Genomic DNA, 13,578 nt, shown 5'->3' with positions numbered 1-13,578 from the left:
ATTGCAAGGTTTAAGGATAAATGCATATGTAACTTTGGTACTAGAGAGTTTGAATCATTTTCCATTCCCACCAAAACATTTATGAGCATGTTTCTCCACAGCCTTGCTGTGCGATTCAAGGGTTTGGTTTCTGTCAATCTCATTATTTTAATTTCAATGTATGTTTCTATTTTAAGTGAGGTTCAGCATCTGTTTATGTTTTAAAAACACTGCTATTCTTTTTATGTGAACTGTCTGTTCCTCTCTGTCCTTGACTATTTTGCCTTCAGGATTTCAGTCTAAGTCTTAAGAGTTCCTGTGGTACAAGTTGCAAATATTTTCTCCAGACTGATCCGATTTACTGGGAGAATACCGCAACTCCTTTGAACATCTCTGGCATACTTTAGTCTTACCTTTATAAATCACCTCATTTTAGGAATAAACAATATTGTGGTAGGGCCAGTACCACTTTAATTGGGCCAGAAACGCCAAGTCTCACTTCAGGGAACACATTCAAGGTACAACAAGTATTTTATCGGATTCACAAAACCCTCACGGGGTCCGCGTACGACGACTCTCTGAATTAGCAAGTGGGCACAACTTTCACCTCCAGAGAACAGCTCCTTGGTTTCGCCTCCAGAAATGTCCAGGTGGGGACGAACCAAGAGGTCTCGAGGCTGCACCGCAGGACGCACGAGCAGCAATCGGCCTCTAAGTTGCCAAAACCGACAAAGAGAAGCCGCGGCGAGGGGCGCCCCCAACGCCTCATCACCCCGGCAGCCTTGCCCGGCGGCCGCTGCCGCTCCCACGTGGCCAATCAGAACGCCGACGCCCGTGACCCCGACGACCCTGCCGGCGCCGAGCGCGGCCACGCCCCCTTGCCATGGTGCTCCGCGGCTGACCTCCGACCTCCCCGTGCCCATCTCTCTCTCCCCTTCCCCCCCCCCCCCCCCCGCGCCTGACAGATTCGGCAGCTGCGGGCGCGCGCCAGGCCGCGAGGGAAGCTGCCGGGCCGCGCTCCGGGAGGAAGGCGTCTCCACGGTGCCTCAGGCCCTGCGTCGGGGCCGCCACTAGCGGTCCAGACAGGAACACCGCGGAGCGGCGGCCGCACTCCAGCGCCGACTGAGGGGGCGCGACGGGGCGGGGAGAGGGGGTGGAGATGGGCGTGGGGTGCGGAGCTTCACTTCCTCCCTCGGCGACGTTTTGTGGCTGCCAGACCCGCAAAAGGGGGAACCAGGCCTGCGGCGGGCGTTGCAGCGCGGTCAGGGGCGGCAAGCTGGGCCTCACGGCCGCGGGCGGGGAGCGCGGCCTCGGCCTCTGTGACCTGACGGCGCCCGCGCGGCCCCGGCCTGGAAAGGTGGGTGCGGGTCCGGCGGGTGGCGGCGCAAAAAAGGCATCGCGTTCCCCCGAAAGCCGGCGGGCTGAGGCGCCCCGGGCCTCCCCGTCCCGGGAGGGGCGGCCGGAACCCCAGGGCCGCTCGGGCTCCCGACCCCGGGCCCCGCGGACTCCCGTTAGCCGCTCCCCTGCCCGGCTGCGGGGACGCTTCCGCGGCCCCGAGGCCATTTTCCCTCCCTGCGGCGTCCCCGGGGCCCGGGGGCGAGGCGGGTCCCTCGGGTGGGCCGGAAGGCCGCCCCTGCGGAGGCCGGTCCGGCTCGCCGCGCGCCCCCTCCCCGCCTGCGCGCCCCTCTCCCCGCCTCCCGCTGCATCTGGAGCACCTGGCGGCACGAGAGAGCTGCGCCGGGCGAAGAAATAGGCGCTTTTTGTCTAAATTTCTTATCACGCAGTCGGTTATCGCTGCAGGTGCAGTCTCCTTAGCTTTCCATTTTTAAGCGCTTGTCATGCGTTCTGAGTACGAAAACAGTTCTTCAATGAGCTATTTCGATATTCTCGTGAAATTTTTAAGTCTTACCTTGGGTCCCTGTAAGAAATGAGGAGGGAACACAGAGTGGGGAAGCCCAACTACTTGTCTTGATCATGAAGAAACTCAATTGGGATGCATGACCCCAAAGGACTGTGCTAAAATTCGAATTAACCGTGGGCTTAAAGTAAACAACTTTTTTTTGCATGTTAAAATTTTGACTTATGTTTATGTCCATTTCATCTAATTTTCCATCGCTTTGAATTTAATTTCCTTGCTGTGAAGATGGGTAAAAGTCATAGGTCTTTCACCACAAAGTTCTACACTGGTTTTTTTGTTTTTTTTTTTTTAATTGACCATTAAGTTTTCTATATCGTAGACACATTTTTTGTGATAAAGTCCCATTAAAAACTATGTGCGGACATTTTTTTCAAGGTGGTTAGATTTAATTTGGTCTTGTCATTCTTTATATTTCTATCAGGCAAATTGGGCAAGAAATTGCAGTCCACAAGATGGGGTGCTGATGCGGTTGAATTTCGTTTTAAGAGTTTGAGTACGTGTATTTCTGGAGTAATTTTAGATCTTACCTAAAGGGTATAGCTAAGTCATCGGTATCTTCACACTCTTATTAGTGGGGGAATTTAGGCAAAGTATTTTAGTCTCTAATTATCTCCCATTTTTCTGCCTCATAATATTTTCTATTTCTTGTAGTTAACTTAGAGAGAAACTTTAATATTCCTAGAATAGTATATTGCATTGGATATAATATCAAAGTTTTCCGTCAGATTAGAATTCAGTGCTATAAATATTCTCTTCTCTTGAAAATGTAGTTGGTGGAATTTAATCTTAAATGCACAATAAATTAGCCATTTATGTTCATAGTAGTACCATGTTTGAAAAACTCCTTTTTTGTGTATAACACTTTATGGCTTTGAAACCATTGAAATTTGCAATACTTTGTTAGGTAGGCAAAATTAGTAGCTCCTCTTTGCAGATTTCGAAGCTGAGACCTGGAGAAGTGACTTGCTAAAGATGGCATGGCTAATAACCTGGGAGAGTCAGTGGTCTTTCAGCTTGAGATTTTCTGCTACAGTGCCAAGGCTAGTGTAAAGTCAGATTGTTGGTTTCTTAACATTCAGCTGTGATTGCTTTCATCCAGGTATATTGTTGTTGTTGTTGTTGTTTTTTTACTGAAGCTGCCCTGGCTTCTGCCTGCCTCTTGTTCAGAGGAAACTAAGTTGCATAATATAGGATCATAATGCTAAAAACCAGAGAAATTGCAAGCTGGGATGCTAGGCCTCCAGCCAACCAAAACTGAATAATAAGCTGTTTCTTTGTGTTAAGACATCAAAAGTAGTTGGTGGTTTTGACGTTCAGAACATAATAGATACATTCTCTCTCAATTATTCACATAAATAAGTGAACCCTTAACTAATTAAAAAAACATGTTTTAACCAATCATCTTTAACTTGTAGTTTGCTCAACAGTGGCCAAATTGGCCAATTTTGAATTTTTTTTCATTGGCTTTTTGTGACTTCACCTTCTCTACTTTAGCTAGCTAAACTTAATCATTTTTGGGGATGGAAAGAGTAGGAAAATTATCTTCCTTAGTTAACTAACTTTTGAGAGATGCTAAATTTGGGGTTCTCACCCCTCATTTGTTAATTAATAGTTCTAAACTGAGCTAATCAGGTAATGACTAGCAGTCATTTTTATCTTCTGGAAAATGGTGTTAACATTGCCTTTGAAAAATTGTGATTATTCAATAAGTCTGGCTCATAGCATTGAGTATATAGTCTTGGTTTTTTTCCTTCAAGTGTCAGGATTCAACTCCTAACTATGTTTTAGTCCAGGAGTTCTTAACAAGGAGTCTGTGAGCTTGAATTTAAATTTTAAAAAAAATTCTTGTTGGTACTTGTTGGTGCAGTGTGATAATATTTATTAAATAATATGTAGTACAGTGTAGACTTAGGGGTCCGTAGTTTTCATCTGACTGACAAAGGAGTCTGTGGAACTAAAAAATTTAACCCCTGTTTTAGACTATTTTATTTAGTTTCAGTTGTTCCATTTTACCTGATATAAGAAGAAACTGTTCTAAAGTGAAGTCAGGGGACCTGAAATATCCAGTCTGTATTCTGTATGAATCTCAGGGAAGACTCCTTGAAAGAGTTTCTTGGTCTTCTAAGGTCCTGTCTAGCCCTGGGAGTGAACTTTTCTTGCAAAATATCCCATAAGAGGGAAGAAGGAATGGTTCAGGGTTTATCCTCCTTAGCCACCAAAGTTTTTGATTTATGAGGCTCCTCTAAGAGCTGTAGTGGTGAGAGGAGGCAGGACCTTTCTGTGAGATTCTACCTGGGCAGGGAAGGTAAGGGTTTCTGGGTCAATCCCTAGTGATACAGAGTGTAAGTAATGTGGGGTTCCCAGGTAATGCTCATGTTCTCCTTCGGTGGTGGGATGGCTCCTTTTGGTGCCTACCAGAGAGTTTTGAGAGCATCTATGAGGGGTCTAGGATGTTCCTCAGAGGTCCCCAGTACAGGTGGTGAATTGGAAAAGATTGTCAATACAGTATGCCTGGGTAAAGAGACTGGCCAGCATGGCCAGAGAGGTGACAAGGAAGGTAGGGTGCCAGGCAAATCCCCAGTGGTATAAAAGCTTTTCCACAGCCATGGATTACCTTTGCTCTGGTCTCCATCCAAGACCAGGAGTCCTGTTGCTCAGGCATCATGACCGATTCCCACTTGTTCCCATTTGTCTTCCTTTAGAGCTCCTTTTACCCATTCTGAGGCTAAAGTGACAGCATACCAGACAGCCTTCTGCTCATCAGTGTTCGCAATGGGGACAAACTCTTGTGGCCCCTGATGTACAGTGCAAAATAGGAGACAAGAAGGAGGAGGCCTGGGAAGCAGATGTAGCTCAAGTGGTTGAGTACATGCTTCCCGTGTACAAGGTCCGGGTTAGATCCCCAGTACCTCCAAAAAACAAAACAATCCCCCAAACCAATGAAAAACACCAGCTTTCCTTGGGGAGCGGGTATAGATCAGTGACTGACTCCCTGCTTCCCATGTATGAGGTCTTGGGTTCAATCCCTGTAACTCCAAAAAAAAAAAACAAAACAAAGAGGAGGTGTAAATGATTGGGCAGCAGAGAGCCCATCTTATTCCTCCTCCTCCCCATCACCCTGTACTACAGGACAGAAGAGGGCTGAGGCTAGTCCACGTGGAGTCAGCAAATATTTATTGTGTTGGACGCCTTAACTGTCTCTCTTGTCTAGAGTCACTTGAGCCAATTGAATAAGACCAGATTCAGTAAAGCAGAGCAGAAACTTTATTCTTTGGTAAAGAATGGAAGAGAAAGTGTCCGTAAAACACCTTCTTCCCAAAGGCACAGGCTTAGGGTTCTTTTTTGGGAAATCGGGATGGGAGAAGGGGGGCAGCCATGTCATGCCCATGTGGTCTTTCCTTTCAGCTGGCACTTTTTGCACATGGAGCACAGTTGCCAATTTGGAGAGAACTAGCTTGGGCTGGTCTTGTGGTTCCTAGCAGGTGGCTCGGACTGGTCTTGCAGTTAGTGGCATCTGAAAGCAAGTGTAGCTCAAACGAAAGGATAGGTAAGATTTTCCCTGCATATTCATTCAGGTGGCACTCGTTCATGGTGACAGATTCTCATTTAAAAATACCCTACCAAGTTCATCTAACTTCTGATAGTACAACTGAATTACAGGGTGTTGAACCATGGATCCATATTTCTCAACCAGGAAAGCCCCAACCAGAGTCCTGGACTTGTTCTCCCTCTGGAGAACTCAAATAAAATCAAACAGCTTGCTGGGCTCATCTTTGTATTTCTTTTTATTGCAATAATGTAAGAGACAAGGAGGCAAGAATTTTTTTTTTGTTAACTGTCTATCTCCAGCAGCTGGACTAGTGTCGAACTTATTTTATGGTGCTGTGATTTGAGAGGAAACCACTTAATATCATCTCTTCTCTGCTGCATTCCTCATCTCAAAGGAAAATGACAGTTGCTTGGATATCTGAGTTTTCTTCTGACAGAATCTTTGGAGCACATAGTTTTGTTATGTGCAAGCAAAGGGGTTCCCGATATCATACCCCAGCAACAAGCAGCAGTAGCCTTATCATGCATTATGTACCCTTTTCTGACCAGCTTCCTTCTCTTAACAGTATGAACTTGAGATGCTTGCACATCTGTATGTGCCAGGAAAGCATTTTCCTTTTTACTGCTGAGTAGTATCCCAAGGCATAGTTGTACCAACCACAGTTTGGTTATCCATTCACCTAGTGAAGGACATCTTGGTTTTTCCTAGCTACTGGTTATTATAACTAAAAGTTGCTATAAATATACCCGTAGTGTTTTTTTTATGGACATTAGTTATCAAACAAACTTGTGTACATACTCAGGAGTGAGACTGATGAGTCACATGCTAAGATATGTTTATCTTATGAGATGTGGTAAAATGTCTTCCAAAGGGGCTGTGCCATTTGTATTCCTTCCCAGCAATGCATGAGAGTTCCTGTTGTTCCACATCATAACTAGCCATTGGATTGTCTGTTTGGATGTTAGCCATTCCAGTGGGTGGGTCATGTCTCTCATTGTTGGTTTAAGTTACTTTTCTATAATGAAAAATGATGTTAAATATCTTTATGTGTGCTTATTTGCCAATTGTGTACCTAATTGGTGAGGTGTCTGTTCAGTCATTTTCCATTTTTTTAATTGTGTGGTTTTCTTTTTATTGAGCTACTAAGGCCTTTTGTATATTTTGGTATAAGTCCTTTTTTGATGTATGTATTTTACAAAACTTTCTGCGAGTGCAGTCTGGAAGTCTTTTCATTCAGTTAACAGTGTTTTCCACAGAGTAGAATTTTTAATTAAAAAATAATAATAAAGTCCCATTACTGCTTTTTCCTTTCATGACTCTTCAGATGCTGCACATAAAAACTCCTCAGCAAACGTTAAGGTCATGCAGGTTCCCATTTCTGTTGGGTTTTCAAATTTTTATCATATTGCATCTTACACATAAGCCTAGTGTACTAGTCCACCAAAGGGGTGCTAATACAAAGTACCAGAAATCCGTTGGCTTTTAGAAAGAGTATTTATTTGAGGTGAAATCTTCGAGTTACAAAGCCCTAAAGAGTACAACTCAGGGTTACTTCCTCACCCAAAGTCAGTTGCCATGTATTGAAGCAAGATGGCAGGCGAAGTCTGGGAGGGTTCAGCCTTCCTCTTTCCTCTTAAGGCTCTGTGGGCCCAGCTTCTTCCAATCTCAGCTGTAGGCTGGCCTGAGGCTCAGCTGCTCTGTTCTCTTCAGCTGCAGTCTATCAGGCAAATGGCTCACGTGTCGAGGGCCCCAGCCTCAAAGCTCTCTCCTCTTACATGTCTATGGAACTCTTTGTGTATCTTCTGTGTGCTTTCTTGAGTGAGTGTCCATTTTTATAGCCCACCAAGGGGACGGGGACTCAACCCTGATGATACCCTAATAACATGGTTGAATCAATGTCCTAATCTTGATTGACTCAAGTGAATGTAAACTGTTTTGCTTTAATACAATCAATGGGTATCACACCCAGAGCAGCAGACCAGTTTACACATATAATCTATATCTCTTTTCGGAATTCATAAATAATACCAAGCTGCCACACCTAGAAACTCTTTTGGGTGAATTTCTGGGTAAGAGGTAAAGTTTATGTCTTTGATTATTTGTTTTTTTCTGTATGACCATCCAGTTGTTCCATCTCCACTTATTCGAATGATTATGCCCACTTGAATATATTTTCATGGATTTATATATGGACTCTTTTATTCTTGTCCATTTTTTTGTGTCCAAAGTCACTCTGTTAATTAATGTAGATTTATAATAAGGATTGGGAATGGTCAGTGTGGGCTCTTCAATTTTGTTCTTCTTCAGTGTTCTCTGTTCTATTCTAGGAGTAGAAACAGTTCATAAATATCTTTCTGAGATTTTGTATAAGATCTTAAAAATACTGAGTCTACCCACCATGAATAAGGAATATTTTTTTCATTTATTTAACTTCTGAAATTTTTTTCAAGTTTTTCCTAGTTTATGAGATAGTTACATATTTTCTTAGGTTTGACCAAAGGAATTTATTGCCTGTGTTTCCTATTGTAAATGCATTTGTTTGTTTTTTATTTCATTGTTCATTGCAGGGAAGGGGAAATCAATTGAGTTTTGTACATTTACCTTGTATTTTTCTTCTAATTATCTGCGTAGATTCTCATCAAGGCACTTGACAATTCCATTACCTTTGAACTTGCAGATTTATAGCCCTGAATAATATGAACATTTAATTTCATAGATTCTGATTTTGGCCTGAAGTGGGTGCCTGTCCACAGAGGAACCAGAAGCTCCAAGTTTTCTTTGCTGTACCAGCTGCCAGGAGAGAGCACCTGACTCACCTTTTTGACCCACATGAACCTCAGACCAAGTGAAAAAGACCTCCCCTTTAGTACCAAAGACTGTTGTTATGTCCCATGAGGACGAGGACTTCATTGTGCAGTACCAATGCGGGAAGACCCAGTGGCTGTGGAACGACTTACGCCCTGTCCATAGTGAGTAAAACGCTTCAGTCATAAGTTTTTGTTAATGTTAGCCTCCTAAAATGTCTTCCCCAGGACTCCTTGAATGAGTCCCCTCAATGGTTTGTAGTTTTCAGGTAACAAATCTTGCATATCCTTGGTTAAATTTCTTCCTAAATGTTTTCTTTCTGTTGCTGTTGTAAAAGAAATTGCTTTAATTTTCTTTTTAGATTGTTGCTGTGTTACAGAAATACAGTAGACTTTTGTGCAACTTTCTGACATTGTTTATTAGCTGTTAAAGTATTTTGTGAATTCTAGAGGGCTTTTTTTTTTTCTCTCTCCCCTTCCTGCCCCAGACTGCTGTCTGTTCTCTGTGTCTATTCGCTGTGTGTTCTTCTGTGTCTGCTTGTATTCTTGTCAGCAGCACCGGAAATCTGTGTCTCACTTTGTTGCATCATGTTGCTGCATCAGCTCTCCGTGTGTGTGGCGCCACTCCTGGGCAGGCTGCACTATTTTTCACATGGGATGCACTCCTTGTACCTGGGGCTCCCCTATGCAGCGGACACCCCTGCATGGCATGGCACTCCCTGCATGCTTCAGCACTGCGCGAGGGCCAACTCACCACAGAGGTCACGAGGCCCTGGGTTTGAACCCTGGACCTCCTATGTGGTAGGTGGACACTCTTATCAGTTAAGCCAAATCCACTTCCTGCTGCTTCTGCCCTTGTCCCACCCCATAATACTCTTATTTCCCAGCCCACTTTATAGATAGAGATTCTGAGACAAAATCCAAATATTCAGCCCCACCAAGGCCCCATGTGATCTGCCTTAGTCCTTAGTCTCCAGTTACAACCCCAGTCATTCGTCCCCACTCTCTACTGTTTCTTGAACTGATGAACTGCTTTCCCCCTTCTGGGCAATGACAGATAGAGGCTGTTTTATATTTTATCAAAACCTATAAATTGTAAAATGCAAAGGGTAAATAAATTACAGGCCTTGGAGAGTAACAAAGCTTCAGGATTTGTACATCAGTTGAAACAAATGTCCAACACTAATTTAAGATGTTATTGATAGGGGGAAATATAAGAGTGGGAGAGGATGGAGTGTATGTGAATGCCCTCTCCTTTCATTGTACATTTCTGTGACCTAAAATTCCTTTAAAAATAAAATTTATATGAAAATAAAAGATCATTTAAAAGTGTAGTGTATTTGAAGCAGACCTGTTACATATATTCCAAAGGAATCTTCTGACCATCGTGTATAGTTTTGAGGAGTGGGAGAAGTAACTATTATTTTTTTGCTCTGTTGTTTTTTTCTTGTTTTCTAAGAATTTCTAAGAAATTTGTTTATATTTATCATAAACTAACTGCTTGACGTTTTTGAGTTCAAACCCAATATTTAATCAACTTATTTTACAGCATTGAAGGAAATGGAATTATTCAAACACCTATACTAAAGAAATATACATTTGTAAAGTACTACCCTGGAAATCATAGTAATATCAAAGTTCAGTAAGTACATCAGTTAAATGGCAACAGTTAATCTTAAAGAAGATCCATCACAACTACCTTTAAAGAGCAAAAGCCCAGGCACAAACTTTCCCATAGTTGAGGATGGTTAGAATCAGTAGCTATGAAAACAGAATCACACCTTGATGCTGAAGGTTACAGTTTGAACTTCAGGTGCCAGAGGGCCACTTGGGAAAACCTGGGGCTTCAACTGTATTCTTGCCAATATTTCCCTGATGGAATCATTTTCCTTTCTTAGCTCCTTGAGGTTTCTCTCAGTGGACAGAGCTTTCATTCCCCTTTCCTGAGCTAGCTTCTCATAGAACATAATCTGGTTGTGAAAGAAGGAATTGGTGCAGTCCAATTCTATGTCCATGTCTTCAGCCATCTTCTTACACAGGTTTCGCTTCTGATACATGAAGTTCATTTTTCTGTATGTGTCATGAAGTTTCAACTCTGTTTCTGTGCAGTAAGATCCGTCCTCCATTGCATGTCTCCAAAGTTACAGCACATGTTTTTGATGAACCTCAGAAAGTATTTGAAGTTTCATCTGAAGCTTTTCGATCTTTTCCAGATGTGAATTTTCTGCCTGCAAAGATGCTTGCTGATTGTGCAGACTTTCTATGTGTCCAGTAATCTCTTCAGTCCTTTGAGTTTCTTCACATACTTTATTGACTGCTTTTAGTTTTTCTCCTTCCAGCCTTTTAGAGGAAACATTTAAGTTCACAATGTGAATAAGTTTGTTCCAGTCAATTGCTGGTGGATAGACTAGGTGTTCTCCATTTTCTGATTCTCTCTTTTTTTTGAATTCCATGTTGTCATCACCCATATAAGTTGCTCTTAAATGGTATCTTCTTTTCTTTTGAAATTGTTCCCCATTCACCTGAGAAGCTTCTAAGGTCTTTTTTGCATCCATCATAAAGGATTGAAGGGTTTGTGCTGCCTTTTGAAGTGACTGAGTCTTTTCTTGAAGGTGAGCTATCATCGTTCTATGAGATAAAAGTTGAGGCCTCCTACTTTGCTTTTCATTTTCCAACGGATCGTCCATATTATTCTCAAGTGAAGAGTTGTTTAGGTGTTGATTGACTGCTGACAAACACAGAGTCAGTAATGTCTTAGGCTCAGCCCCTACTGCAGAAGATTCAATGGCTCCATTGGCTGTTGTCATGAAGGTAATTTTCTCACAGATTTGATGATGTTTTTCAGTAGCACCAAAAATACTTTTGAGTAGCTCATTATGCCTCCTTTCAGAGTGAAGGCACTGCACTATCAGAATAACGGTGACTGTACATACCAGGAAGTCCCCAGGAAACCCAAGGAGCACTGGAAGTTGTCTCAGGCTTTGAGACAACATCAGCAGAGTGCCACCAAGCTGCTCCAAAACCAGTTGGAAACAGACTTTGGTGACTAGCAGCAGGCCCTGCATGGCTCAGAGGTCAGCACAGCTCTGCCTGTGAGTGCCAGTATCCTCATAGCCACAACTGACGGTGCGGAATCCTGTGGAGGGTTCCGTCTCAAAAGAAAACAAATGCCTGGCAACCAGGACCCACTGTCAGTTGAGCAGGGAGAGGGGAAGACCAGCAAGGTTGTTCAAAACAGGGCTTTCTAACTTTATCCTTTTGTGAACACAGTGTTAAATTGTACTGTGCATTGAAGAAAGAAGCATTGAGTAATGGCAGGCAAAGTTGACCAACACATACCTTCTGGTTTGCCAGTCTCTGACCTTGGCCTACAGCAAACAGAGAGAGGATTAAAAAGTGCCATGACCTCACCCCTCCCCTGTACGGGAGCATGACAAGGACACACAGCGATAGATTTACCTGTGTCTACATCCCTGGGTGTGATTATTCCTCTGCCTAAGAGTTTCCATCTGCCCTTGGGAAATATGGTCCTGCCTAGAAAGGTCAAAGAGACCCTACTGTCTGCCTAGAGGAGCCAACATCTACAGGTTTAGATGTTCCAATTCCTGTGAAAACCAAAGTAAAATTTTACACTGTAGACAATACAGAGAAATAAATCCTCAGGCTCTTGGCCTGAAAACAGAAGAGTTTGAACTCAGTCATCTCTAGAGTTCCATAATGCCTTAAAATTCAGTGGAACTGCATCCTTCTGGTTCATGGTGATAATTTGGCATCCTGGGTTCAGGTCCTGGTTTCTTCTCTGCTCTAGCATCTCCATCTCTGGGCCTCAGTATCCCCATCAGTCAAAAGATGTTTGGATATTAAAGTTTTGGTGAACTCTAATTTAAATGATTAGGCCCTGAGACTGTTCGGATACTTGAAGTAACCACCTTCAGGCAGAAAGCATGCAACAAAAGAAGTGCATTAAATATTTGAGGGAAAACCATGAGAAGTTAAATGAAAATTAGTTGACTGTGAAATAAATAATAAAATTGGATATCTCCCAGCAAATTACTGGTCCATAAATTGGAACAAAAAAGAAAAAACAAAACAAAAAACAGTTCCCCACTCTGTAGATATGATCGTCTGAGTATTGTCATTCAGAATTTAGCTAGCCTAACAACTACCCTAAAGAACAGCCTGAGGTAAAAGTGTAGGACCACCTATGGCCTTGTCTTACCATGTGACCTGTATTCGGCATGCACACGTGACCTTGTGATTTCCCGTGTCTGTAAGGATCCACATGCCCTTTCTCACTCAAGAAAGTGTGTTCCCTCTGGTTGGGGGCTCTATTAAATATTTTCAACCCAGTAATTCTTTGCTCTATCTATCTCAGTTTTGATTCTTTTCTTTAACCAGTTGTTTTACCTGTGAGCTACTTCTACATCGAGAACAAGCTCTGGGACCTCAAGGCATAGACAAATGTCCTGGTTCAGTCTTTGAGGCTGCCAACAGAGAGACTGGTCCAGACATACCTGCATCCCAGCATGTAAATGAGTGTTACTCTTTCTCCTCTGTTACCAGGACCAAGGAACTGCACCAGGACCACAGTCTGGCTCCATGCTAAGCAAGGGAGTGAGTGGAGAAAGCAGCACCAGTCATGAGGTTTTCCTCCCGTTTTAAAGTTACCTGATTTCTTGATTTGGCACTTCCCATGCTCCTTCCATTCTTTAACTGCTTTCCAATGCTCTGAGAAAGTGGGGCTCTGCCAGTATTTGATTCTTACCCACAGCTTCTGTATGGGCAGTGGAACTCTGCAACATCTCCTACACCTTCAAGGTATCACCAAATTTTATTTTAATAAGGTTTTTAATCAGGGAAAAATATCTTTTATATTTACCGATGTAGTTAAGTGTTTATAATATTCTTCATTCCTTTGTATGGAACCATATTTCTATCTGATACATCCATTTTTCACTACTTGGAGAAGCTCCTTAAATATCTCTTGGGATGCAGGTCTGCTGTAGATTCATTGTTTCAGCATTTATTTGTCTGAAGCTGTGCTAGTTCTTTCTGCTCCTTTTGAGTGATCTCTCCTCAGTTTCTGATAGTTATTTCAAAGGATACCTAGATAACGTAAATGTTACATAAGAAATAGAGGGGGTTCCTGTTTGCTCTACTCCCTAGCCCCCCCATACTTTCCCACATGAACAGCATCCTTCACTAGTGTGCTACCTTTCTTATAAATGATGAATACATATTGGAGCATTGCCACTACATGTTGATTATAGTTTACATTGTAGCTTCAACTCTCTTCCACACAATTTTGTAAGTTATAACAAGAGAGA

General features: G+C 42.9%; 1 long non-coding RNA gene across 1 annotated transcript; it reads left to right on the top strand.

Moving 5' to 3' along the window:
- The first annotated feature begins 885 nt into the window (after positions 1 to 885).
- On the top strand, positions 886 to 9,568 carry LOC139437804 (uncharacterized). Its single transcript, XR_011647705.1, has 2 exons — positions 886 to 1,336; positions 8,164 to 9,568. It is a non-coding gene; the product is annotated as an uncharacterized lncRNA (long non-coding RNA).
- The last annotated feature ends 4,010 nt before the right edge of the window (positions 9,569 to 13,578 follow it).

Source organism: Dasypus novemcinctus, chromosome 28, assembly GCF_030445035.2.
Source record: "Dasypus novemcinctus isolate mDasNov1 chromosome 28, mDasNov1.1.hap2, whole genome shotgun sequence".
NCBI classification, from domain to species: domain Eukaryota; kingdom Metazoa; phylum Chordata; class Mammalia; order Cingulata; family Dasypodidae; genus Dasypus; species Dasypus novemcinctus.
Note: the sequence above shows the minus strand (reverse complement) of the source record. Positions and strands in the feature narration are given on the sequence as shown.